This window comes from Trichechus manatus, unplaced genomic scaffold (genome assembly GCF_000243295.1).
Source record: "Trichechus manatus latirostris isolate Lorelei unplaced genomic scaffold, TriManLat1.0 scaffold00074, whole genome shotgun sequence".
NCBI lineage: Eukaryota > Metazoa > Chordata > Mammalia > Sirenia > Trichechidae > Trichechus > Trichechus manatus.
Window position 1 is genome coordinate 12,824,500 of NW_004444010.1, and position 26,901 is coordinate 12,851,400.

A 26,901-nucleotide genomic window follows, 5' to 3' on the forward strand; every position below is an offset into this window, starting at 1 on the left:
TAAATAGGCAGCTCCTGTCCAGAGGCAAGATGAGAAGGCAGAGAAGGTTAGGAGCTGGTTGAATGGACACGGAAATCCGGGGTGGAAAGGAAGAGTGTGCTGTCACAGTATAGGGTCACATAACAATGTATGTATAAATTTTTGTATGAGAGACTAACTTGAATTTTAAACTTTCACTTAAAGCACAACAATAAAAAAAAGAAACCAGAAAAAAAGGTACTCTTCGAAAAATGAATTCCTATACCTTGATGTGCAGATCCAACTCCATTACAAAACATTTTACAACAGTTTACTGAAAATAGTTCTGAACCCCAATTAAAACCCATTAGTAATGGTATTTTTGAGGCTCTGACAAATATTTCTTCATTAAAAAAAAAAATCTCTAAACTCCCGTAAAATGTTCATCTTTATTGCAGAAAACAGATACTGAGAGCACAAAAGAACTTGGGTAGACCTTCAGTGTTATTTTTCATAATGAAAGGTGACAAGAACTAATATTTATTCTTGTCTTTGTCCACATAATAGATATAATAATGAATAAAATTCAACATATATTCCATGCTCAGAGAAATCTAATACAACAGTGATCAACTCAAAACCCAATACCAAGGAACACATTTCTTCATCTCTCTCATACTCTATGTTTCTGGACCCACATCCAGCCTGGCCCAGGAAAGGATTTTTTAGCGTTATTTCAAAATTAGCATAATATAGCTAGAAAGCCTCCTTCTGACCACATATACCATCTATTTCAGTTATTCAAATTTTTTTGTATGTTTTTTATAAGACAAATGCTAAAAATAGTATATTTTACCAAGAGTACCTGTAATTCAGAGGTTCATAATGGTAGCTGGCAATTTGTTTTCCAAAGGCTAACATATTTAAACAAAGATTCCTTATAAGTAAATCATATTTTCAGGGATAGCATTTTTCATACTAAACTGTAAGGAACTTTCTGAGACTTAGTAGTTTATGTGGTATACTTTAAGAAAGGTGTTATAGAAAGCAGAGTTTTATTCCCAAATCTGTGATTAATTAGCTAAGTCGTCTTGAACAAGTTTATTTAACTTCTCTGGAACTCAATTGTCCAGTCTAAAGTTCTATAACTTTACTAGGGTTTTATAACTTAAAAGAAAAAAAAAATCAGTTGTTAGTCTTGATTTCAAGTTTCTGTTGCCATTTTAGAAAAATCATCAAGTGCATCCTGGGGCAATATGGTTTCTTCCACTTGCTGGTGGTGATAGCATATATCACAGATAATGCTTTAAGAAGACAAATGGAAAAGAAATATTCCATATTTTAAAAATGTAATATGGAAAATACAAGCGTGCTGCACTTATCAGGTGCCTGAAACTTAGGGAATGCCTTCCCTAACTGGGTAAAAGCATTTGCTCTGACAGCTGAGTCACAGTTTGGGAGACAGAGTGGGAGAGAAATGCCTAAGTTAATTTAATATTTGGAATCAAAGCATTGTTTTACTTCTAAAATGGTGAAACTACAGAGATAAGTATATTCACTGTTACATAATAAGTCAGATTTTCTAAAACTTCAGTAGTTAACTTAGCTTCTGGGAATAGCTAAGGTGGTAGGAGAGACCGCTGCACTCAATTTCTTGAAGTATGTCCCCCCAAAGACTATTTTGCCCAATTCTAATGAGTTTCATTTTAAAAGAAAAATATTTTTTGATACAAAATATTGGGTAGGTTGAACATAATTAAATGGGTTTCCTTATAATAAGATCTCTCAGTCTTCTATATGCTTGTATATGCTAATAATTTGTAAATGCAGACTTGTTTGACCCTGAATCTACCTGCCTCAAGCAAGTACAGAAATAAATGTTTCCAGAGACCAACATTTCCTTGAACATAGTTGATGGATAACATGAACCTTCTGGGCTCCCTATACACTTTTTTAAAAATTGCTACCAAAATGTAATCAAATAGAAGGATTTCAGCAAACCAGGATCATTCCTCGGTGGTACAAATACTTAAACATTAGGCTGCTAATCAAAAAGTTGGAGGTAATAAGGTAATGAGCAGAATTTCAAAGACATAGTTCTTTTTGGTCCTTTGGTGGTGCAAACAATTAACAAGCTTGGCTGCTAACCAAAAGGTTGGCGGTTCGAGTCTACCCAGACATGCCTCGGAAAAAAGGTCTGGTGATTTTCTTCTGAAAATTCAGCCATTGAAAAGTCTATGGAGCACAGTTCTACTCTGAATGACAGGAGGACAACTGTTTTTTTTTTTTGGTTTAGCAAAACCAGTAAGTCTGATGCTGCCCTGGTCCTAGTCTTCATCAGACTCGAAGTTATTATTGGATTCCTGCTGTGAGGGTAATTCTACCCTCCTCTGTGACTGGTTTATCTGCACATATAAAAACCCATAACCTTAGCAGAGGCTATAGAAGCAAGGGCTGTGAGTCTAAATGCCAAAGCTGTAGACCACATGATAGTTGGAAGGCTGTAAGCTGACTAAGGGACCATAGAAATATTGGAATAGATGGCACTGTTGTTCAGAAGATGTGTAACAGAATCTGAAGCTTTTCAAACTTTAACGTGGCTAAGAATCATTATAAATGGAGAACATATTGAAGTTGTCAAGGATTTCATTTTACTTGGATCCACAATCAATGCCCTTGGAAGCAGCAGTCAAGAAATCAAACGATGCATTGCATTGGGCAAATCTACAGCAAAAGACCTCTTCAAAGTGTAAAAAAGCAAAGACGTCACTTTATGGACTAAGGTGTGCCTAACTCAAGCCATGGTGCTTTCAATGGCCTTGTATGCATGCGAAAGCTGGACAGTGAATAAGGAAGACTGAAGAAGAATTGATGTATTTGAATTATTGTGTTGGTGAAGAATACTGAATATACTCATGGACTGGCAGAAGAACGAATAAATCTGTATTGGACGAAGTACAGGTAGAATGCTCCTTAGAAGAGAGGATGGTGAGATTTTGTCTCATGTACTTTGGACATGTTATTAGGAGGGACCCTGGAGAAGGGCATCAAGCTTGGTAAAGTAGAGGGTCAGTGAAAAAGAGGGAGACCCTCAAAGAGATGGATTGGCACAGTGGCTGCAACAATGGGCTCAAATATAGCAATGATTGTGAAGATGGTGCAGGACCAGGCAACATTTCGTTCAGTTGTTCATGGGGTCGGTGTGAGTTGGAGCTATCTCGATGGCACCTAACAACAATAAGAATCCCCTGAAAATCTTGCTAAAATGCAGAATCTGATTTAGTAGGTATGGAGTGGGGCTCAAGATTCTGCATTTCCAAAGCTCTTAGGTAATGCTAATGCTGATCCAAGAATCCCATCATGTATATCCAGGTGCTAGAGTATGTCAAGGAGTCTCTGGCTGGTGTAAATAGTAGCTGCTAACTGAAAGGTTTGAAGTTGGAGCCCACTCAGAGGCACCTCAGAAGAAAGGTCTGGTGATCTACTTCCGAAAAATCAGTCATTGAAAACCATTTGGAGCACAGTTATACTCTGACATACATGGGGTTGCCATGAATCAGAATCAACTCCAAGGCAATTGGTTTTTTAGAGTATATAGGGTTTGATGGCTTTTGAAGTCTAATAACTGAAAGCAATTAACTTGCACCCAGGTGATACTATTTCTTTATATTTATCCATTTGTGTAGTGTTTAAGTTGGTTGTTGATATTTTAATAAGTAATACATTTTAAAAATAGCTTTCATTACTTAACAATATTACATAAAAATACAATTACATATCATTTTTTTTGAAAAGAGCACATATATTCTAAAAGTGTCAATTCTAGAAGCAAACTTTGCTATATTTGGTCAACATTTTGAAGATAAGGCAAAAAAAAAGGTTTAATATAAGTTGAAACAAATTCTTTTGCAAGTGTGGTGAAATTTTTTGCCTGGTTTTATATAATCAATTGAAATTATAAGGTAAACTTTACTGACATTTAAGCTATTTCCTGGATGTAATTTAATTATCCTACAAGCATTTAATTAGACAGATACTATGCGCCAGATTCCATGGGTACACTGAGGGGGTTGCTCTTTGAGTACATGGGACGTAAAATACATCATTTGCTCTCAAAGTGTTTATTGTCAGTTGGAACTTTCCATCTAGTCCACTGTGCTGTATGAAGTATTGCCAAAGAAACTCACCATCAAGATTCACCACCACACTGCTGACCTTTCTATCTATTATCTAAAGAATTAATCAAGAAAATGTTTGTTGTGCATCCCTAAATTCCATACGCTTATTCCCACACTAACTCTATGGGTAATTATAAATGCAGGTATATGACACTGACCCATCCCACAAGGAACATTTTTTTTTTTAAATTGTACTTTAGATGAAGATTTACGAACAAACTTGTTTCTCATTAAACAGTTAGTACACATATTATTTTATGACATTAGTTAACAACCTCACGATACGTCAACACCCTCCTTTCTCAACCTTGGGTTCCCTATTATCAGCGTTCCTGTCCCCTCTTGCCTTCTAGTCCTTGCCCCTGGGCTGGTGTGCCCCTTTAGTCTCATTTTGTTTTATGGGGCTGTCTAATCTTTGGCTGAAGGGTGAACCTCGGGAGTGACTTCATTACTGAGCTAAAAGGTGTCTGGGGGCCATACTGTTGGGGTTTCTCCAGTCTCTGTCAGTCCAGTAAGTCTGGGCTTTTATTGTTAGAATTTTGTTCTACATTTTTCTCCAGCTCTGTCTGGGACCCTCTATTGTGATCCCGATCAGAGCAGTCAGTAGTGGTAGCCGGGCATCATCTAGTTGTAGTGGATTCAGTCTAGTGGAGGCCATGGTAGATGTGGTCTATTAGTCCTTTGGACTAATCTTTTCCCTTGTATCTTTAATTTTCCTCATTCTTCCTTGCTCTGGAAGGGGTGAGACCAGTGGAGTATCTTAGATGGCCACTCACAGGCTTTTAAGACCCCAGATGCTATTCACCAAAGTAGAATGTAGAACATTTTCTTTATGTAAACTATGTTACGCCAACTGAGCTAGATGTTCCCTGAGACCATGGTCCCTGCAGCCCTCAGGCCAGCAGTTTGGTCCCTCAGGGATTTTGGATGTGTCTATGAAGCTTCCATGACCTTCACAAGGTACTTTTAATGTAGTAATTCTGACCTGGAAGTGCTCAAATAATTGCTAAATTATGTAGACCAATCTCAATTTTTTTCTAAAACTACTATTTTTATCACTAATATAAATATTACTTTAATATTATTGAATTATATGTCTTAATGCACTTAATAATTGCCATTTATACTCCATAATTATATAAACATTATTTAATCAGTTGCAAAGGTAAAACAAGGTATGACAAAGACATCCTCTTATTGCATGCACACAGGCTAAAAACACTTAAGTCTAGGCGCTAAGTCCCTTATTACCCTTGTCCTTTAAGTGCCTGGAGTAGAGTAAGTGCTCAAAAGACACTTGTTAAAGGAAAGAAAGGAGGGAGAAAATGGATTGGTACGGTTTGCTTTAGTATTTTTATTTGTGCTTTTAAACACTTGACAAGCTAAAAGGATAGTGTACCCAAATCAGTTTACTCTGGTCCATGCAGTTAAAGTCTGAACTGTTTTTGAAATCCTACTGCTATGCATGATTTTAATTTAAAAAATGTATTCATTTTAAATTTTCCAAGTATATACTATGTTCTCATCATAACACTTTCAAATGTTAACCTGGAAATCTGAAGTCCCTGTTGGCCATCATCCCCAAACTCGACCCTCCCCACAGGTAACCCCGTTACTAGTTGTGTTTATCCATTTAGACCAATGCTGTCCAATATGGTAACCACTAGCCAAACATGGCTACTGAGCACTTGAAATGTGGCTAGTGAAACTGAGGAACTAAATTTTTAATTTTATTTAATTTTATTAATTTAAATTTAAATAGTCATATGTGGCTACAATACTGTACATGCATAATTATGTGACTATAAAACCAAACCAAACCCATCACTGTTGAGTCGATTCTGACTCATAACGACCCTATAGGATAGAGTAGAAGTGTCCCATAGAGTTTCCAAGGAGTGCCTAGTGGATTCGAACGGCTGACTTTTTGGTTAGCAGCTGTAGCACTTAATCACTATGTCACCAGTGTTTCCATGCAACTATAGAAACATATATTATTGTTTTGTGATGCTTTTTAAAAACATATTGTTGTTATTTAGTTGCCGCCAAGTCTGCTCTGACTCATGAAGACCTTATGGATAACAGAATGAAACATTGCCCAGACCTGCTCCATTTCCATGATCTTTGATATGCCTGAGCACATTGTTAAGGCTATTGTGTCAATCCATCTCATTGCAGGTTTTCTGCATTTTCGTTGACCCTCTACTTTACCAAACATAACGTCCTTTTCTAGAGATTGATCTTCCCTGATGACGTCTCCAAAGTAAGCAAGACAAAGTCTCACCATCCTCGCTTCTAAGGAGCATTCATGTGTATATCTTCTAAGACTGATTTTTCATTCTTCTGACATTCCATAGTATATTGCGTATTCTTCACAATTCAAATGTATCAATTCTACCATGTCATACTTAATGGTTATTTCGCAACTTGCTTTCTTCATTCATCAAAGATCCCCCTTGTTCTTTTTAGCTGCTGCATAGTATTCCACAGTATGTCTATTTCACAGTTCATTTAGCCCTTCCCTATTGATATGCATTCAGGTTTCCAGTTTTTCACTATTGCATACTACAAAGAGCAGTCTTGCAAACTCCTCGTGTACCTATTCCAAATATGTATTTTTTAGAGTAGATAACTTAGAAGTAGGATTGTTAAAGGGTAGGACAGTAACATTTTTCACTTTAATAGAAGTTGTCAAATTGTTCTCTAGAGTAAGTTGATTCTATTTTCATGCCCATCAACAGTGTTTGAATCACCACATTTTTTTTCCTTAAACACTCTTATGTTGCCACCAATTTCCCTACACTAGTTGTCCAAGTCATTTTTCCTGAAGGACTATCTTCTATGTTTTAAGGTGGAAGAAACTAAGAACATCAATGGCTACCATTAAAATTCATGGAAGTGGAAGATATATTTCACTTTGCTTTCAGTTCAATGTTCGATTTTAGCTTTTTAATAATTTTAGTTGACCAAGCATTTCACAGGAGTGTCTCTAATGTGAAAATATCTACCCATAATAGAAGGCATTTTAGGAGGAAAAGGCATTAACTTTCTTCTTCAGTAATGTTCAGGCACTACTCAGCATAATATGTTTTAAATTGTTTTTGCTATGATAAAGATAGATTGTGTTAAGATATGGACTTCTTGTCTAGTCTCTCTTTTACACAAACAGTATAGAATTTTGTAATGCCTGGCTAGGACTATATTAATATTTTGCAGAATTTTTTTCTTTGAGCAAAACTAAGGGTCTAGAGAAGGACTAAACTTGTAAACTCATAGGATTCAGGTCGGGCATATTGTTGCTGCAGCATCCTTAGATAAATAGTTTTGTGTGACTGAAAGAGCACTTGGCCAGGAGTCCTGCTACTTGTTGCAGGACCCAAGGTGAGCGAGCCACTCTCTAGGTCTCAGTTTCCTTACCTGAAAATGGTGGCAATTGAATCGATGACCACAGAGGTCTCTTCTATTTGTAAAATTTGCTGTTTCTAAGAACAGATTACTGAATAATTTAAGTATCAGTTATAAGAGCTCTGGTAGTATTTGAATGAAGAGAAAGAAGTCATAAGAACTGGTTTTACATAAAATCAGTACACACTCATTAATATGTGTAGTCAAGTATACACGCTTTGCAAGATCACACACTGTGTGTGCTTTTCTGCCACTCTGGGATGTTCAGTGCCAATGCCACCCTACCCATTTTTCAAAGGTGAGGGCCACGTGCTTGGGGAAGATTTAGGAATCACAGACAAAGGCACAGAAAATGGAAAACGGCAAGGTCGTTTTAGATTCTTGTTTTCAAAAGGTGGAGAAGAAAAGTTTCCTAAAAACTACAGACTGGTAGATTTCATGCTTATCCATGGCAAACTCTTGAATACATTATGAAAGCAATAATTTATGGATGTTCTAAAATGCAGGTAGTAAAATGTAAGAATCAAATAGATGGTGTAAAATTCATATCATTTTCTTTCCAGAGCAGGTTGCTTTTATTGATCTGTAGAAATTCTTTATATGCTCTAGATATGAGTCCTTTGTCATACATATGTATTGCTAATATCTTTCTCAGTCCTAGGCCCTTCTCTTTAAGAGGGAAATTTTCAAATCCAGGATTTTAGCTTAGCACATTATAAATGTTCAGTTAAATTGACTCCAATTCATGGTGACCCCATGTGCATCAGAGTAGAACAGTGCTCCATAGGGTTTTCAATGGCTAATATTTTAGAAGTAGATCACCAGGCCTTTTTCCGAGGTACCTCGGGGTGAACTTGAACTTCCAACCTCTTTGTTAGCAGCCAAGCATGTTAACTGTATGTACCAACCAGGGACCAAATACAGACACTAACATCTAAAGATTACAGTGAACCATTGGGTTCTTAAGACACATACTGCTTTTATATGCAAGCATTTCAGAGAAGGCTGTCCCTCATGTTTGTGGCATGCTGTAGTTTCTCACAAGCCAAGATATAGCCTACTCCAGTGATAACTCTCTCTTCTAGAGTTACAGCACCTGGAAGTACAAAGTCATAGGATCTCGGGACTGTAAAGGACTTCAAAGACCCATTGGTGCTTTTAACCTTGCCATTCATGTTGAATATATAACCCTTGCAGCATTCTTTCCACCAAAGTAATAAAATCTATGCATTCCTTTACAAAACAGTGAATTATAAGCAATTTTGTTCTAACAATTCTAGAGAATCGTGTGATGACGTATTTGGAGACATGTGAGAAATAAAACCAGGGATGAAAGACAACAAAATGTTAGTTCAGTATATCTAATAGAGTGTGATAACCCAGCATCTCCTTCTTGCTCTATGGGTTTATATTAACCCACGTCACCTTTACTCAGTTCCTAACACTTTAAGGCTTCCTAACTCCTTCTGTTCTTCCTTTCCCCAACTTTCCTTTTCTTTGAGGCTCCTTCTGAACTATACAACATCTATATCATTGTACAAATATGTTAATGCATTACTCCATCCAAAGTAATATAATTCATATTGATCATGAGTTTCTAGAGACAATGCCTGACCCTATTGGAGAGTCTATAATGAGGAGAATCTCAGGTACCAACCTGGTTTTGGTATCCCCTATTGACAAAAAGGTGGTTCTCAAACATGGCTGCATATTAGAATCACCTGAAGAATTTTAAAAATGTTGGTGTCCAGGCCAAATGATTTTTTTTTTTTTTTTTTTGGTTTGTCCCCAAACAAAATAAATCAGAATCTCTGAGGGTTGAACCTAAGCATTAGTATTTCTTTTTTAAAGCTCCCCAGTTTATTCCAATGTGTAGCCAAGTTTGAGAGTGACCCCACATTGAGAAATTTTATATAAATCAGCACCTGCTTCTATAAATTAAGGTCATTTATTCTATTCTGTACTGACTAAAAGTGAACATCTGTTTTTTACCACTGTGACAGAGCAATGTCTCTTAATTAAAGATATTTTCAATTACCCTTTTCTGCCTTGAGCTACAGAATCTTGGCTTCTTTCTCTTAAGGCTTCCTTCCTCAGGCTCCTGTATCAATCTCTAATTCATTTGTGGTGTTCTAGTCTAAGCATTCATTTTATGTAAAATAGAAGGTATTAATTTCTAATTAAATTGGAGCCAGATGCAATTAATATGTTTATTAACATATGGTTAATAAACAGTTTGGTATTTGGTGGCATTTAATTAACCTTGGCAGGCACCAGTTAAAAAGCTGGTTTTGATATTATATGCTACAAGTCAAAAAGCACCAGGCAACTTATGTGAGCTCACAAAAGTTTTAGGACTCACCTATGTGACAGATACATGAGTCTGCATATCAAGATTTAAGACTCATCTATGTAAGTGATAAATAAGTGTATAAATCAAGGAAGGGAATGAGATTTCCCTCCCACAACCCTCCAGGACAACAAGGAAGTACATTTCTGTGATCCCAGAAGCAACTTCCAAAACTGAAAAAATAAATAAAAAGGATTTTTTTTTTCTTTTTCAACATTTATGGTTGTAAATCAAAGTCCTCAGGCATTCATGGATTAAGACTCAAAAATCAAAGTCACTGCAAATCATATTCTAAATGTTCAGGAGGAGGCTCAAAATCCTCTCAGTTCTTTTTGAGTAAAAGAAAAGTAAAAAATAATGAAAATCTTACAGTCCCAACAGAGGAACAAATGAGGGCCATGGCATGGAACTTGTTGAAACCTGTGTTTTTAAAACCTGTATAGTAGTAAACCAGGTGTCATCTTTTACATATGTGAAGCTTATGAGCTTTAATATTTGTATTTCAAAACATATTTGGGTTATTATTAATAAAGGAAGTAAGCCATATTTTTGTAAGCCTATTTCAAAGAAACAAATATTCTACAATCTTAGTATCATTGAAGATTTCTAAAAATGTATAAATTTTATTTTTCTAGTACCAAATTAATGTCTCAAACTAAGACTTCTTTAAAATTAGCATGATCTTTTGAAAAACTGTATTCACTACAAAGGCATTCTGGTCTCAAACACTGGCATGGTATTTGCATTTTGAAATTCCACATACTAATATATATCACTCTATAACTTAATCAGTGTTCTCTAATTTCATAAGCACAAAAGAAGACTCCAAGAGTACCAACCGCACAGGAAATGGAAAGAATTTATAATCCCAAAGTTTAAATAAATGTAGCTTCCATTTATGACTCCAGGTAAAATTCTCACTAGAAGAGTATTCTAAAAATTTGCGCTTCATTTACTTATTCGCTCAGTTATTTAGCAAACATTTATTAAGCACCTACTATGTTCCAGGCATGTATTATATGCAATGGTACAATGATACATAGGACCCACTTGCTGACTTCTCCTAGTATCAAAAAGGGAAATCCAGGGTGGAAAGGAGGAGTGTGCTATCACAGTATAGGGAGAGCAATTAGGGTCACATAACAATGTATGTATAAATTTTTGTATGAGAGACTAACTTGAATTGTAAATTTTCACTTAAACTACAACAATAAAATCAAAGAGAAACTAAAACCATTGAACTGTACATTTTAAATGGGTGAACTTTATAGTATGTAAATTATATTTCAATTTAGAGCTATTAAAAAAAAAAGTGAATCTGACCCATTAAATAGCAGCCAAGTATGGCGAGCTACTGGAGCACTTTCCTTTTCTTGGTGAGGGTAAGAAAGGAACTGCTATTGTTTATATTCAACAGACAGACAGACAGGTGGCTGTTTTAAAAGCCCCTTTAGACAATTAACTTTTACATGCATTTTCTTTTTAAAAACTTGGTATAGATTTTCCTATGAATGTTTTTATTATTATTATTTTTTTTTTTTATGATATCACATACCTAATAAAGGGTAGGGCCACCTTTTAAAAAATTTTTTTGCAGGTTGTGGTCTGACGTTCTGCTCTGTAAAGTATGTGGATTAGTGATGCAGCTCCTGCATTTGTTGCCAATGACAACGAATGTTTTCTTGATTAGATTTCATGTGGTTGGTCAGCTTATGTCATGAGAATTGTATTAAGAACTGTGGGCTTGATGAGTGTCAGCTCTATGCGGGGAGAATGGTGGGGGCTGGGGAGCAGGGAGTTGGCAGTGTTTTCTTTTGGCAGAAGAGAAATGAAGACTCCTGTGCACTCAACACGAGCCTTTCCACACCAAGTGGCTTCCCTCCCCCATCCTGGCATTTCTTCCCTAGCCTCTGGAAAACCACACACGTGCTTATGGAAATCGCCATGGATCAGTCCTTTCCTGCAGTTCTCCACGCGTTTCTGTGGCTTCAAGAAACACGGAGCTGTGATTTCCCTCTGCTCTCAGGATGCGTCACTAAGAACAGCTTCACTCAACTATAATTTTCAACGGATTTTATAGAGGGATTTGGAAAGATAAGGTGGGTATTGAATGGAATTATAATAAATTCAGGCTGTGGTCCAATGGCTTCCAGCTGTTCTCCTCCCTCTATGGGTTAACGAGTGTTTCCAAAGCCACAGGGCATTAAGAATCCTGAAGCAGCTAATTAGCAGTGCTGATCTACATCATATGAAGCGTGTGGGTTCCAGGCAGCTGTAAAACTTCAGCTTCCTGAGGCTACAGAATGATGATGGTGCTCTTGGAATTGTGATTTGACATTCTGCTCCCTGCCTGTGGCAGAAAATAGCCTTCTTAATAGGTACTTTAGGCCATGATCGTACTTTGATCATTAAAAAGTCTCATAGCCATGACTATGAAAAAGTAAGTGAACATTTCCTCATGTTCAGGCCGTGACTCACCACTGGCCTGTTAATGGACAAAGCAGGCCTGAGGCATGCTCTTGACACATGGACCAACCAAATGAAATTTCAGGTTAGAGAGACGTTGTGTTTCATAGCTTTGGACCAGCTATCTTCCAAAAGGCAAAGGGGATTCTTGATGCCCTTTCTCAACTTTTTTTTTCTTACCTATTTAACAATGTCACCAAGAAGGCAAGCCTACATTATCTCACAGATAAATAAACAAAACCAATAACAAAAACCACACCATTTTCCAAAAACCTTGGACAAGTTGAGCTACACTGGTTTCGTGTCACAGAGATCTGAGGGTCAGTTATATACTTTATTAATGAAATGGTCACATTGATAAAGAAAAAGCCTTCTCTCTTGTCTCCAGTTTATAATCCTTCCTACATAATGTTATCAAAAGTGTCTTTCTAAAACATGCTATTCCCCTACATGAATAACCTTGATTTTGTCTTCTTTCTGTTTCATGGTAGACAATAGGCACGTTCCTTATGCTCCTTATGCCAAGTCTTTCACTAACAGACTTTCACCTTTGCAACTTCATCTCAGAGTACTAGGGAGGATATTGTGTATTCCAATGCTGTTGCTACAGAAATTTATTTTCCAACATGCTGTGTCCTTTGAAACCTATTACTCAACCCATCCAATCACTTGTTTCTTTCTCCTGAATTCCCTATTCTTTTTTAAGGTACAGCATAAATGTCACTTGCTTTGAGAATCCTTCCCTCTCCTCTCAAACAGAAGGAATCACATCCTCTATCACTTTTATTTATTCCTCTATTACTCATATCAGAGGACCCCTCGTAGCACAATGGTTAAGCACTCAGCCACTAACTGAAAGGTTGTTGGTTTGAACCCACCAGCCACTCTGTGGAAGAAAAGACATGGTGATCTGCTCCCGTACAGATTACAGCCTAGGAAAACCTGTGAGGCAGTTCTACTCTGTCACCTTGGATCACTAAGAGTCAGAATCAACTCAACAGCACCCAACAACAAAAACAACATTACCCATAACACAAGGATAGGGTCTGGGACTTATATTTTTATCCCCAATGTTTTTATTGTCCCTAGAATACAAAGGAGTCCTGGTGGTGCACTGGTTAAGATCTTGGCTGCTACCCAAAAGATCAGCAGTTCGAATCCACTAGCTGCTCCTTGGAAGCCCTATGGGGCAGTTCTACTCTGTCCTATAGGGTCACTATGAGTTGCAATCGACTTGACAGCAACAGGTTAGTATACAGAAGGAGATTTTGGTGGTGCAAGCAATTAAGTGCTCAGCTATTAACCAAAAGGTTGGCACTTCAGATCTACCCAGAGGTGCCTAGGAAGAAAGGTCTGATCTACTTTGGAAAGATCACACCCATTGAAAACCTGATGGAGTGTAGTTATACTCTAAAACACACAGGGTCGCCATGAGTTGGAATCAACTTGATGACAACTGGTCTGGGTTTTTTTTTTTTAAGTATACAGAAGGAAGGAAGGTGACAAATGACTGTTGAAGGAATGTAGATGGATTGATGAATGGTTGAAATTAGGTCATTGAACTAGATCACAACTAAAGGTTTTTTTAATTCTATAATTCTTCTAATTCTAAAATTCCACAATTCATTTTTATATGATTTATTTTTAATGAGAAGGGTTTGAAATGATTACTTGTAAATATGCCAGTTAGCTGCTGACATTAATATTCAGTGATATTTGAAATCACATATAAATACGTCTTTCTATCTTACAGGGATCTCACTAAAAGGGCTATGGGAGATCTATAGACTGAAATATAAAAACTGAGTCTATGGCCGGCTACCACCAATGACCTGCCCGAAGGAAACACAACAGAGAGTCCCTGATGGACGAGAAAAGTGGGGTGCAGAACTTGAATTCATGTAAAAAGCCCAGAGTTAATGGTCTGACTGAGACTAGAGGAAGGAACCCCAGAAGACGCAGCCCTCGGACTCTCTGTTAACACAGAACTAAAACCATTCCCAGAGCCAAGTCTTCAGACAAAGATTAGGCTGGACTATAAAACATAAAACAATACTTGTGAAGAGTGTGCTTCTCAGTTCAAGCAGATACACGAGAATAAATGGGCAGCTTCTGTCCAGAGGCGAGATGAGAAGGCAGAGAGGGTCAGGAGCTAGTTGAATGGACACGGGAAACCCAGGGTGGAAAGGGGGAGTATGCTGTCACATTATAGGGATTGCAACTAGGGTCACACAACAATATGTGTATAAATTTTTGTATGAGAAACTAACCTGAGCTGTAAACTTTCACCTAAATCACAGTTTAAGAAAACTAGGTCTATAAGCAAATAAAATTTGATTTGATGGTTAAAAAGGCATCCTAAAAATACATATCTAAAGTCAAAAGCTGAAAATAATGATAATGTATTGGATGACATAATAAGGATATGAAATTACCTACATATGCTGAACTACAGACTGTAGTAAAATACAGGAATAATGTAAAACACATTTGTAAAAATAATAAGCTACACAGAAAAAACAACATTTTTAGCAATAGAAAAATAGGCAAATATAGTATCATATATCCATAAGATGGACTATTATGGAGCAATTAAAAATGATGAGTTGGAAGAATTTTTTATGATTTTGTAAAAATGTTCATGGTATAATGTTCATTTCAAAGAAAAAAAAGAGAAGGTTTGAAAAGTCTATCAAAGTAGTGAAAGGCAAGGGGTTTAACGGCCTTTTAGAGAGAGTGCCTTGTGCAGAGGAAAGAATTGGGCACAATGAGCTTAGTCCAATAATAAAGCCTTGGCTGTCAGAAGGGAAGAGTCCTTCTGAATAGACCATGGTGGCTGTTACTCAAATACAACCCCAGGCAGGAATCTTTGGGTCCTGGGGAGAAGAAAGAACTGTGAGTAACGAAATTTTGGGTTTAATTCTGTATAATATCAGGAACAAAAGGAGAAATGTTAACATTCACTGGAGTAGCGACAAAGAAGAAGTGTGGCCTTATAGTGGCTGCCTTACTCCCTGAGTAGCAATGGGACCTGCCCTGCCTTCGGGACCCCGGGGAGCTGCTGGCCCTGGAGTAAGAGGGGTGACTCCCATGAAGGGGGACTTGTTCTTATGAGACCCCTCGAGAACCCCCAGAAGTAATTAGATGGACTGTGTAGGAATCCTACTTCAGCTAATATGGGCAAAAGCCAATGAAATTTAAATTATTATAGTTACCGTAACCTCATTTGTTGACGCAGGATAACGAGGTTTGACAAAATTTAAAGATTTAAAAAAAATTCATTATATAAGTAAAAGAGTGTTCATTTATCAAAAGTTTGTTATAAGCAATGAGGTAGGTTTTATAAAAAGAAATAAAAGTTTTTTTAAAGCAACAATACAACTGCCCCCTGAAAGAAATCCAATGTCATCTTAGACCTCTGTAACCTCTTCAGTGAAAACACTGTCTCATAGGGTTTGTTGGAGTTTGCCTGAAGTCAATATCCACCATTTTAATAGGAACAGGGATGGTGATGAGTCTAGAAACATTTCACGAGAGGGAGGGCTCTGACACTGAGAAGCCTAATGTAAAAAATAATACACGCAGGATGCGCATGACAGTTTGCTTCAAATAATAAAGGACATTTTGATGAAGAAAAATTAGCAGAAATCTCTTACTCAGAACTAAGAGCAAGAGGTGGGCAGTGCAGACAGGCAGAAAAACAGCTCATTATAAAGACTGGTTTCTAACCAGTGGAGCTGTCTTACGATAGATCAGCCTACCTGGCAAAGCTGTGTATGTTAGGTGATGCCATTTTCCCAGGAAGAAACTATCAGGTATGTGGTCAAGGCAGTTAGTATGCTGGATAAGTGATTGGGCTAAATGACATCTACATTCCTTCCCGGGCTGAGATTCAATGTTTCCTGCTTTTAGACAGCTGGAAAACAGTATTATTTGGAATTACCATATTGCATTTTCTCGGCTTCCCTGAAACCACACAGTATGCTTAATTAGTTGCCATACTATATGGTTTATACAGGTATGAATCTATTTTCCATGGGAGTGAAAAAATATGCCTTAAGTGGATATAAATTGTGTGTTTTGAGCATAAATTCAAATCTTTCGTCTAGTTCCATGAGTGATCTGGATCCCTTGGAGGTTTTCACAGTCAGTGGCTACACCTCTACCCAGTCACTCAGGGTTCTGCAAAACAGGACTCTGGGGTCAGAATCTGTTTTAGTAATCTAGTGTCGAGTGCTGCTCTAACAGAAATACCACCAGTGGATGCCTTTAACAAAGAGAAGTTTATTATCTCACAGTCCAGCAGGCTACAAGTCCAAATTCAGGGCATCAGCTCCAAGGGAACACTTTCTGTGTCAGCTCTGGAGGAAGGTCCGTGTCATCAGTCTTCCCCTGGTCTGGGAGCTTCTCTGCACAGGAACCTCAGGTCCAAAGGACACACTCTGCTCCTGGCACTGCTTTCTTGGTGGTATGAGGTTCCCATGTGTCTCTGCTCACTTCTTTCTTTTATATCTCAAAAGAGATTGGCTTAAGACACTATCCAGTCTTATACACCTTATCAGTATAACTGCTGCTAATCCATCTTATTAGATCATATTGAATGAATTTACAATACATAAGAAATTACTTCAGATCACAAAATGGTACATAATTATACAATACTGGGAATCATAACCCAGCCAAATTGACAGATATTTTTTGGGGACACAGTTCAATCCATGACACTCTACTCTTTGGCCCTCAAAAATTCATGTCCTTGCAACATGCAAAACATATTCATTTCATCATATCACTGCAGAAGTCTTAACTCCAAGTCCAAAATCTGAAAATTCCTCTTCATCTGTGAAATCTAGATTACAAGTTACCTGTTTCCAAAGGTACAATGGCAGAACAGGCACAAGCTAGACACTTCCATTACAAATGGGAGAAACTGGAGGGAAAGAAGGGATAACAGGCACCAAGCAAGTCAGCAGAACACATTACATTACCCCTCAAGGCTTTGAAGATAATCTTCTGTTCTCTAAGATAATTTACACAATAGCCCTGCCCTCCAGACTCTAGGTACTATCCATGGTCTCCAGATTCTGAGGGGATGCCCCTCGGCTCTGGGCTTTAACTCTGCCTTCCAGGCCCACTGGGACAGCAACTCTGCTCCCTTGGCTTTAGGCGCACCATTCTCCTAGTCCATAGGAGTGACAACTCCACCCTTAGAAACACCAGAGGCCATGGCTCCACGCTTTGAAACCCTAGAGGTACTGGCCATACCTTTTGAGACTAAGGTAGCTTGGCTTCTTGTGTTCTTGTCTTTTCGGCTTCTGCTTCCTGTGGCCTCTTGGCCCTTGGGTCTCACGCCCGCATCTGCCCTGCTAGGGCAAGTGTTCCAAAGCTCGGTAGCTCCATCAATAAGTCCCTGAAGGCACCCCACTCTGCCAGGAAGCCTCCAGTGCACAGGCACTCAGCTCTCTTGCTCTGTGAGTCAGCTCCAGCACCATCGTGCTGTTCTCCTGCTTCTCATGCTGCTGGTTCTCTGCCACTGCTGCTTCTCTGCTGCTGGTCCTCTATCCATTAACAGTTTCAAAGCTGCTTCTACATTTTAGGTATCTGTTATAGCAGTACCCCACTCTCGGTACCAAATTCTGTCTAGTCATCTAGTGCTGCTCTAACAGAAATATCACAAGTGAATGGCTTTAACAAAGAGAATTTTATTCTCTCACAATCCAGTAGGCTACAAGTCCAAATTCAGGGCATCAGCTCCAAGGGAACACTTTCTCTGTTGGCTCTGGAGGAAGGTCCGTGTCATCAATCATCCTTTGGTGTGGGAGCTTCTCTGCACAGGAACCTCAGGTCCAAAGGACACACTCTGCTCCCAGCACTGCTTTCTTGGTGTTATGAGGTTCCTATGTGTCTCTGCTTGCTTCTGTCTTTTATATCTCAAAAGAGATTGGCTTAAGACACTATGCAATCTTGTATACCTCATCACTATAACTGCCGCTAATCTATCTTATTAGATCATAGTGACTGAATTTACAACACATAAGGAAATCACATTAGATTACAAAACGGTACACAATTATAAAATACTGGGAATCATGACCCAGCCAGGTTGACGGATATTTTTGAGGGACACAATTCAATCCATGACAGTATCCTTCTAAGACTGGTGTCAGATTCAGGTAAATTTCATCTAGAACCAAAGCTATGTGCTCTGAGCTCAGGGTATACAGAGCTGTTGCTGTTAGTTTCCACTGAGTCAGATAACAGAAGGAAACATTGCCTGGTTCAGTGCTATCTTCATGATCACTGGTATATTTGAGTACATTGTTATGGTTATTGTATCAATCCATCTCATTGAGGGTTTCTTTCATTTCCACTGACCCACTACTTTAAAAAACCTGATATACTTTTTGAAGCAGAAGCCCTGAAAATAATTTTATTCCTTATGGGATATTGCAATTATTCTATTCAGTGTGCTCAACAGAGATTAAAATGCAGGAAGAGTTCTTCATGTACTTTTTTCACTTGGTGAAAGTGCCATGGTTGGGGTGGGGAGCTGACATGTTTCTGTCTACTGTGTACCTGTGTGTGATAGGGAAGCACAGAGCTTCATGATATCTTCATGAGAACTGGAGAGACCTTAATTATCTTTTTCCTGCAGACGAGGAAACTGGGGTTTTCAGAGGAGAGTAGTTTAACAGTGAACTCTGGAGCCCAGATTAAAGCACAGCTCTAACTGAAGCCAGTTAGTCTACTTTCAAACTACAAAACCAACAAAACAATGATGTGAATATTTTTAAATGTTATGTTCCAATTATTGGAGGAAGAAGCCACTATATTATACTTTGGAATTATTAAATTGGCCAAAAATTAATATTAAAATGGAAATTTTGGGAAATGAGACCAAATGTATTATTTAACCCATTTCAAGATCTTTAGGGCTTCATGAGACTATTAAGCCTTAGAATGCTGAATATACCTCAAAGAATCAAAATAAAAGCAGATAAGTGATTTTCCATGAAGAAAGATTGCTATAAAATCTTTGTAGAGTGTATGGAAATTTCAAAGCATAGTGAAAATCATTCCTGATGCCCAAAGTGAATAACAGGATGTGTGACTAAAGCTGTTGACCCACAACCAGCTAACTCACCTCAGGACCTACGAAGCGGCTGACGTTACTTTTCTTTCTCTTTCCTCTTCCTCTCTTTGTCCTTATTTTTTCATTCCACCCTCTGCCCCAATTCTGCTTCCTCCCCTTCCGTATTCTGTCCTCTTATCTTCCTCCTTTATCTTTTCTTTATTTGGCCCTAATGTGAAACTCAAGTAACTGAAAATTTATTATATGTCATGAATAACTTATGTCTACTACTATGATTCATGTTAACCCCAAATGAATGTGATCTGTTTCCTTTTGTAATAATAATTTTACTTTCATTATGCTTACATTGATTCTTCTGATCTACCCCTGATTCTACCCCTGGACTGTGTGTGTGTGGTGGAGACAGAGAGGCAGAGTGCAGGGTAAATACTCTCTGAGAAAGAAAATGTCCCTTATCCTTCTATGTCATAGAAATATTTCCTGGTTGGCAATTTCAGAGTCATTACAGTAAGTCCAGCGTTACAGAGTGTTCTACTATGGCATTTTATAGGAACAATGTCAATAGAAGAATAGCACCCAAGAGAATCTAAATAAATCTCTTGTTTAACAATTTGCTGTCAAAAAGGAGCTTAATATATTGCAATGCACATACAGCCTAAATATGTTATCCTTGGATGGAGAACACATCAGTTGTTAAAAGCCAGGAGAACAAACACTCTGCTTGATCTTAGCCAAGGGCTAAAAAGCTATGAATACAATGAGGGGAGTTCACGGGGCTCAGAGCAACACAAAGCCACTTTAGAAAACCTGCATTGTGAATTCTGGTTCTTCTCAGCTGACCGCATTGAATGCTTCCTTTAGCCTCCTAATTCTGTGTTTTAGAATGAAGACATTGTGCTGCTAGCCCTCATACAAAAGGGGGAAACGGCAGAGAGGCAAAGCACAAGGCGCCTGTCAGCTGAAAGTGTCCCCCTCCCCCAAAATATAATACAAAATTACCTGTCCAACTCCCAGGACTACTTTGTATTATTAATATTGTCTGTAGTGTACATTTTATTTACTCCTTCAAAAATATTTACATAGTACCTTCCCCATTCTAGTCAGTCACTGGGATGGGTCCTATAAAGGTTACAAAATGAAATTCTTAATTATAGGCAGTAAAAAATAAGTTTCTGCTCCTAAGGTTACAGCTTCAAGAGGGTAGAGACAGTCCTGAGCAGAATCACATGACTTGGATCCAAGTCCCGGTTCTGCCACTTGCTGAGTAACCTTAGGCAACTCGTTTAAGCCTTCCGACCCTCCCTGTCTTTCTACAAAACAGGGATTATATCCTCCTCCCATGATACTGTCAGAATAAATGAATACTGTGTGTCAAAGTGTCCTGGGTACAATGACTACATAAAAATAAAGCATTATAACCGAAACATTTACACAGTCTAGTGTAGGGTACAATGTATGGCCCCAGGACACAATGAATAAAAATACAAAAGGTACTTCAAAGAAGCAAATGATGACTATCTAAAGGAGTGATCATAGAAATCAGTGCTATGGGTTCAGAGAGAGAAATCTGTGACTGATGAGGTATGAAAGCCTTCATTGGAGAGGAAAGACTGTAGAGAAAGGGAACTAAAATTGATGGGATGGGCAGTATATTGGTAGGCATTATTTCTATTGTGTTGATGAGAAAACTGAGGCTTAGAAATGTTATGTAATGAGTTCGATGCTATGCTAGAGTCAGTAAGTGGTAACACCTACATTTAAAACCCATTTATTTATTTTTCTAATTACAAAGTCCAGGTACTTGGAACACTACCAAAATCCTTGAGGATAAAAGTTGTGTGGGGGTGGGGAGGGGGGCGTATGCATGGAGTGAAGGAGGAAAGCAAGAACATCACAAAAGATAAAATCATTAGCCTGGTGCAATGGAGTCCCTCAGTGGTGCAAACAGTTAACATGCTCCACTGCTAATCAAAAGGTGGGAGTTTCAAGTCCAACAGAGGTACTTCAGAAGACAGGCCTGGTGATCTACTTCCAAAATATCAGTCACTGAAAACCTTATGGAGCACAATTCTACTCTGACACACATAGAGTCACCACAAGTTGGAATCAACTTGACAGCAACTGGAGGTAGGTTATTGAATAAAATGTCTGACTGGCAGAGAGGTTTGTATAGTAAGGGAGGAGAAAACAAAGCAGTACAGATATGCTGGGAGCAGGAGTTTAAACATTTTCTACTATGAAATAAAGTCACATTGAAAGTCTTTAATCAGGGGAGTGATCTAATCCAAGTGGTGTTTTAGGAAGACTGGTTTGGCACCATGTTAAAAAAAAATGAATGGGAATGAAAGAACAGAAAGGCTATTGACATGTGGCCATGTGTCTCTGGATTAGGGTAGGGGAGATGAAAAGGAATGGGATAGGTAAGAAGGAACAATTGAAAATATACAGACTCATTGGAATTGGGAGTTGAAGATGTTCAAAAATGACTGCAGGCTTCAAGCTTATGTGACAGAAAGAATGATGACAATATTTACAGTAATGGAAACATCAGGAGCTTCCTGCTTTTGCAGGGAAGAGGAGTTCACTTATACATGGAGGGTTAAAGAGACAAGACAGTCAAATGGAAAGTCTAATACATAGTTGGAATAGGACAAGGGGTCTGACTACAGACTCGGGAGTCCCTGTAGGAGTCATAGTCAGTGCTGCTGATGTGCATGATTTCCATGGAAGGGGTGAGCTCAGACACAGAATGACTCAAGACCACTTCTTGGGAAAGGTCCAATGTCCAGCTGTGAATTCTGGAAGCTTTTGTTTAGAAGGATGATAAATATTGACTCTGTTCTGTGCCTTGAGTGAACTTTCTTGCAAATAGTAGTCAAGCACTTAAAAGAATAGAGCTCGTTTTATGATTAGTTTATTTTATGCTTGCTTAACAATACATATTTAGTTAAGAAATGTCTGTGTGTAAATCAGGACTTAATCTGAGATCACTTCCATTCTGACCAGGTGGTGAGGTTAAAGGGAAGTAGCTCACTCCTTTCCTCTCAGACTTCATTGGCAGTTACAAAATATCCAACGAAAAGAACCCAAATTTTTCACAACCAGATTGGCTTAGGTAAGTTGCCAACATACAAGAGCATCTAGCCTTTTAAGAAAGGAAGATTCATAATGGCTCATTACATAAAAGAAAAGAATGGTCCTTAGAAATGTATTCCAAGTACCTTCAAGGGCAAAGGAAAGTTCTAGCCAAATGATTTAATCACTTGACCTGTCTACTTCATGAGGATGGGGAACCGAAAGATTTCAGGACTGATTTAGGAAATAATATTGCAGTTATTATTCCCTCTCCTTGAGCATACAGAATGTGACCCAGTTGGAGCTGGGCTCACAAGGACTCACAAGGACATATCAACTGGGCCCTGAGGTATAAAGACAATAGCTAAGATAATCTTGGAAAACATCTTTTAGGGAAACTCACAAAAAGCCTATCAAACACAACACCACAGACTGCACTCTTATCTTTTTCTATTAGCATTTAGTGAATAGAAATTTATTGGACCAATGAAGACCCTCCTGACTCTCCTTAATGAAACCTGTACCAATGATTGTTAAGAAAGACAGTTTAATACGTAGGATCACAGTTTCTAACCAATCTGAAAAGGCCAAGCTTTCAATGGTTTTGTCCATTTGTAATGTTAATATATACTGATAGCTCTGTAACTGTTTCTTGGACTTGGGCAGACATGGCTGTGGCAGCATGCTTGTCGGTTTTCCCATTCTTGCCTATTCTGTGATATTTCCTTGGACTCGGGCACACATGGCTCTAGCAGCATGGTTGTCTGCTTCCCACCTCTGCCTTTTTGAATATATGCCGAATAAAACTTTCTTTTTGCTTTACTAGACTTTAGGATGTTCTCCCCCTACAAGAGGACCACCTACCTTGCAATTAACTATAGATTCAGGAAAGCGCCTTATATATATACATATATATATTTGCTTATTTTTTTCATCAGCTGCTGTGGAGTCATTTTTGCTTAGGTGCTCATTTATTAAACTACAGTGACAGCAATTATATATTTTATTTTTTAACATACATTGTTATGAGACCCCAACCGCTCACCCCATTCTGTCACAGCACACTCCTCCCCTCAGCCCCTGATTCCCCATGAACATTCCACCAGCTCCTAACTCTCTCTGCCTTCCCCTCTCACCTCTGGACAGAAGCTGCCCCTTTGGTCCCTTGTATCTACTTGTCTAAGAGGCACATTTTTCACAAGTATCACTTTATGTCCCACAGTCCAGTCCAATCCCTGTCTGAAGAGTTGACCTTGGAAACTGTTTTAGTTCTGGGGTGGTGGAGAGACCAGGGGCCATGCTTTCCGGGGTGCCTCCAGTCTTAGTCAGACCATCAAGTCTGGTCTTCTTACTAGAATTTGAGTTCTGCATCCCATTGTTCTACTGCTCCATCAGGGACTCTGTTGTGTTCCCTGTCAGGACATTCATTGGTGGTAGCAGGGCACCATCTAGTTCTTCTGGTCTCAGGCTGATGAAGACTCTGGTTTATGTGGTGCATTCTGTCTCTTGGGCCAATACTTTCCTTGTGTCTTTGGTGTTCTTCATTCCCCTTTACTCCAGGTGGTTGGGACCAACTGATGCATCTTAGATGGCCGCTTGCAAGCTTTCAAGACCCCAGATGCCACTCACCAAAGTAGGATGCAGAACATTTTCTTAAAAAGGTTTGTTATGCCAATTAACATAGATGTCCCCTGAAAGCATGGTCCCCAGACGCTGCATCCCTGCTACTCTGTCTCTCAAAGTATTTGATTGTATTGAGGAAACTTCTTAGCTTTGGTTTAGTCCAGTTGTGCTGGCTTCCCCTGTAGTGTGGACAGCAATTATATTTTAAAATGTTACTGCTTAGGTGTAAATAAATCATGATAATCTGATTTAATCCCTATTCCAGTGAACTGCCCTAGAGTATCTGCCACTGTGGAACCCAGAATAAACCTCCACCCCACACACACCCCTAGCTATCTCTGAGATAATTCAACAAGCCTACAACTGGCCTCATCTTCATTTTCAGAGCTGGTATTTTCTTTCTTTGAAGAGTAGTCATATCTGAAGAAGAAAAGGAATGAATCACACTTAGGCAAAAATTTGTAGGTAGAAAAGGCATATAAAAGCGCTTCTCCAAGTTGTTCCTAAAGAAGAGGACAAAAGAACAACCATTTCACTGGGAAGCCATCTGTGTTGCTGGCACCGCAAAGTATGATGTCCCAGGCAGGCTGTGAGAAGCGGCTCTCTTCCTCACTGCTCCCAGAGCCCTGTTTTCTGAGTCTTTCCCTCAGGGCCTATGTTCCACTGACCTATAAATGCTCAGTGTAATTATATGGATTTTCAACTACATTGCTCCCATCTCTCTTCTTGTCCTCTATTTTTTTTTTTGTCTTCAAATCAGCATGTTTTACAGTAAAACCCTCAAATAAAATATGTAGTAAAGCGAACAAAATACAGTTCATTGAAGCATTTAAAACAGCTCTTAGTAATAATAGTCTTTAAAACTACTGAATTACTAATATGTTGTGCAAAAAAAAAAAATGTTAAAGATGTCATCTCTAATCCTTATGTCACTTTTCTCAGCCGGAAAAACTCAAGAATGAAGGAGAGAACTGGGTGGGTAAAGGAGAAGAATCAGGCAGTGGGTGGTCCAGACAGTGGATAACATAGCTGTTGTACAGCCTGGAGCAGAATTGTTTGGTGATTAAAGGGAGTTTCTGGAGAGAAAGTCCAAACTTGGCCAAACTCCTACTACTTCCTGTGTCCACCTGGAGAAACTACTGTGAGACTCAGTTTCCTCATCTGCAACACTAAGACACATATCCTAGGGAGATTGTGAAGATTAGACAAGATCATATAAGGCCTTGTCATACTTGGTCTCCAAGAATGTTGCTGTTGTTAATAGCCACAAGGGAAGTCAAAAAGGCTAAAGTCAAGGGTCGATCTTGTTTGAGCACTCACAATTTAACAGGCAGTCACCTCCAAAATCTAACAGAGTTTTTGGTTTCCCTGGGCAACCATCATATAAGAGACTCTTTGGAGGACTTGAAGCACTTACTGATGAAGAACAAAGATTACAGTTTTCAGTATGGATTACAACTCAACATAAAGAAAACAAAAATCCTCACAACTGGACCAATAAGCAACATCATGATAAATGGAGAAAAGATTGAAGTTGTCAAGGATTTCATTTTACTGGGATCCACAAACAACACCCATGGAAGCAGCAGTCAGAAGTCAAAAGATGCACTGCATTGGGCAAATCTGCTGCAAAAGTCCTCTTTAAAGTGTTAAACAGCAAATATATCACCTTGAGGACTAAAGTGTGCCTGACCCAAGCCATGGTATTTTCAATTGCCTCACATGCATGCGAAAGCTAGACAATGAATAAAGAAGAATTGATATCTTTGAATTACTGTGTTGGTGAAGAATCTTGTATACATCTTGTACTGCCAGAAGAACAAACAAATCTATCTTGGAAGAAGCACAGCCAGAATGCTCCTCAGAAGTGAGGATGGTGAGACTTTGTCTCATGTACTTTGGACATATTATCTGGAGGGACCAGTCCTTGTAGAAGGATATCATGCTTCATAGAGTAGAGGGTCAGTGAAAAAGAGGAAGACCCTCAACGTGATGGATTGGCACAGTGTCTGCAACAATGCGCTCAAACATAACAACAACTGTGAAGATGGTTCTGGACTGGGCAGTGTTTTGTTCTGTTGTACATAGGGTTGCTATGAGTCTGAACCGACTTAACGGCACCTAAGAACAATAACAATGGAGTCCCTAGGTGGTGTTAACATGCTAGTCTGCTAACTAAAAGGTTGGAAGTTCAAGTCCTCCCAGAGGTGTCTTGGAAGAAAGGCCTATAGATTCATTCCAAAAAGTCAGCTATTGAAAACTCTACGGATCATAGTTCTACTCTTACACACATAGGGCTGCCATGAGTCAGAATCAACTCAGTGGCGATTGGTTATTTTTTATTTGTGAAGACAGACTTCTGAGGTGGTTGTCTATATTTGTGGGAGTGGATGAACAGGAAAATAAAGAGACCTCATGGGGGATAGGAAAGTGGTAAGATGAAGGGTATTTCCTCTCATTTGGGGCTACAAAGCCAAGTGACCTGCCGAGAGAAATCCTGGGTGAGCCAGAGATTGTTCATTGGGCACTTATTTCTACAGCAAATGAGTGGAATTGGAAGGATGAAGCCATCTGTCCAAAAACTGGTATGGAAATAATTCAGCAAAGAAATTTATTAAATGTATTACATCCATTTTATTAAAACAGAATTCAAAAGTGACTTATAAAATAATTAGAGTTGAGGACCCATACCTCACGCCGTATACAAAAACTACTTCAAAATGGATCAAAGACCTGAATATAAAGCCTAAAAC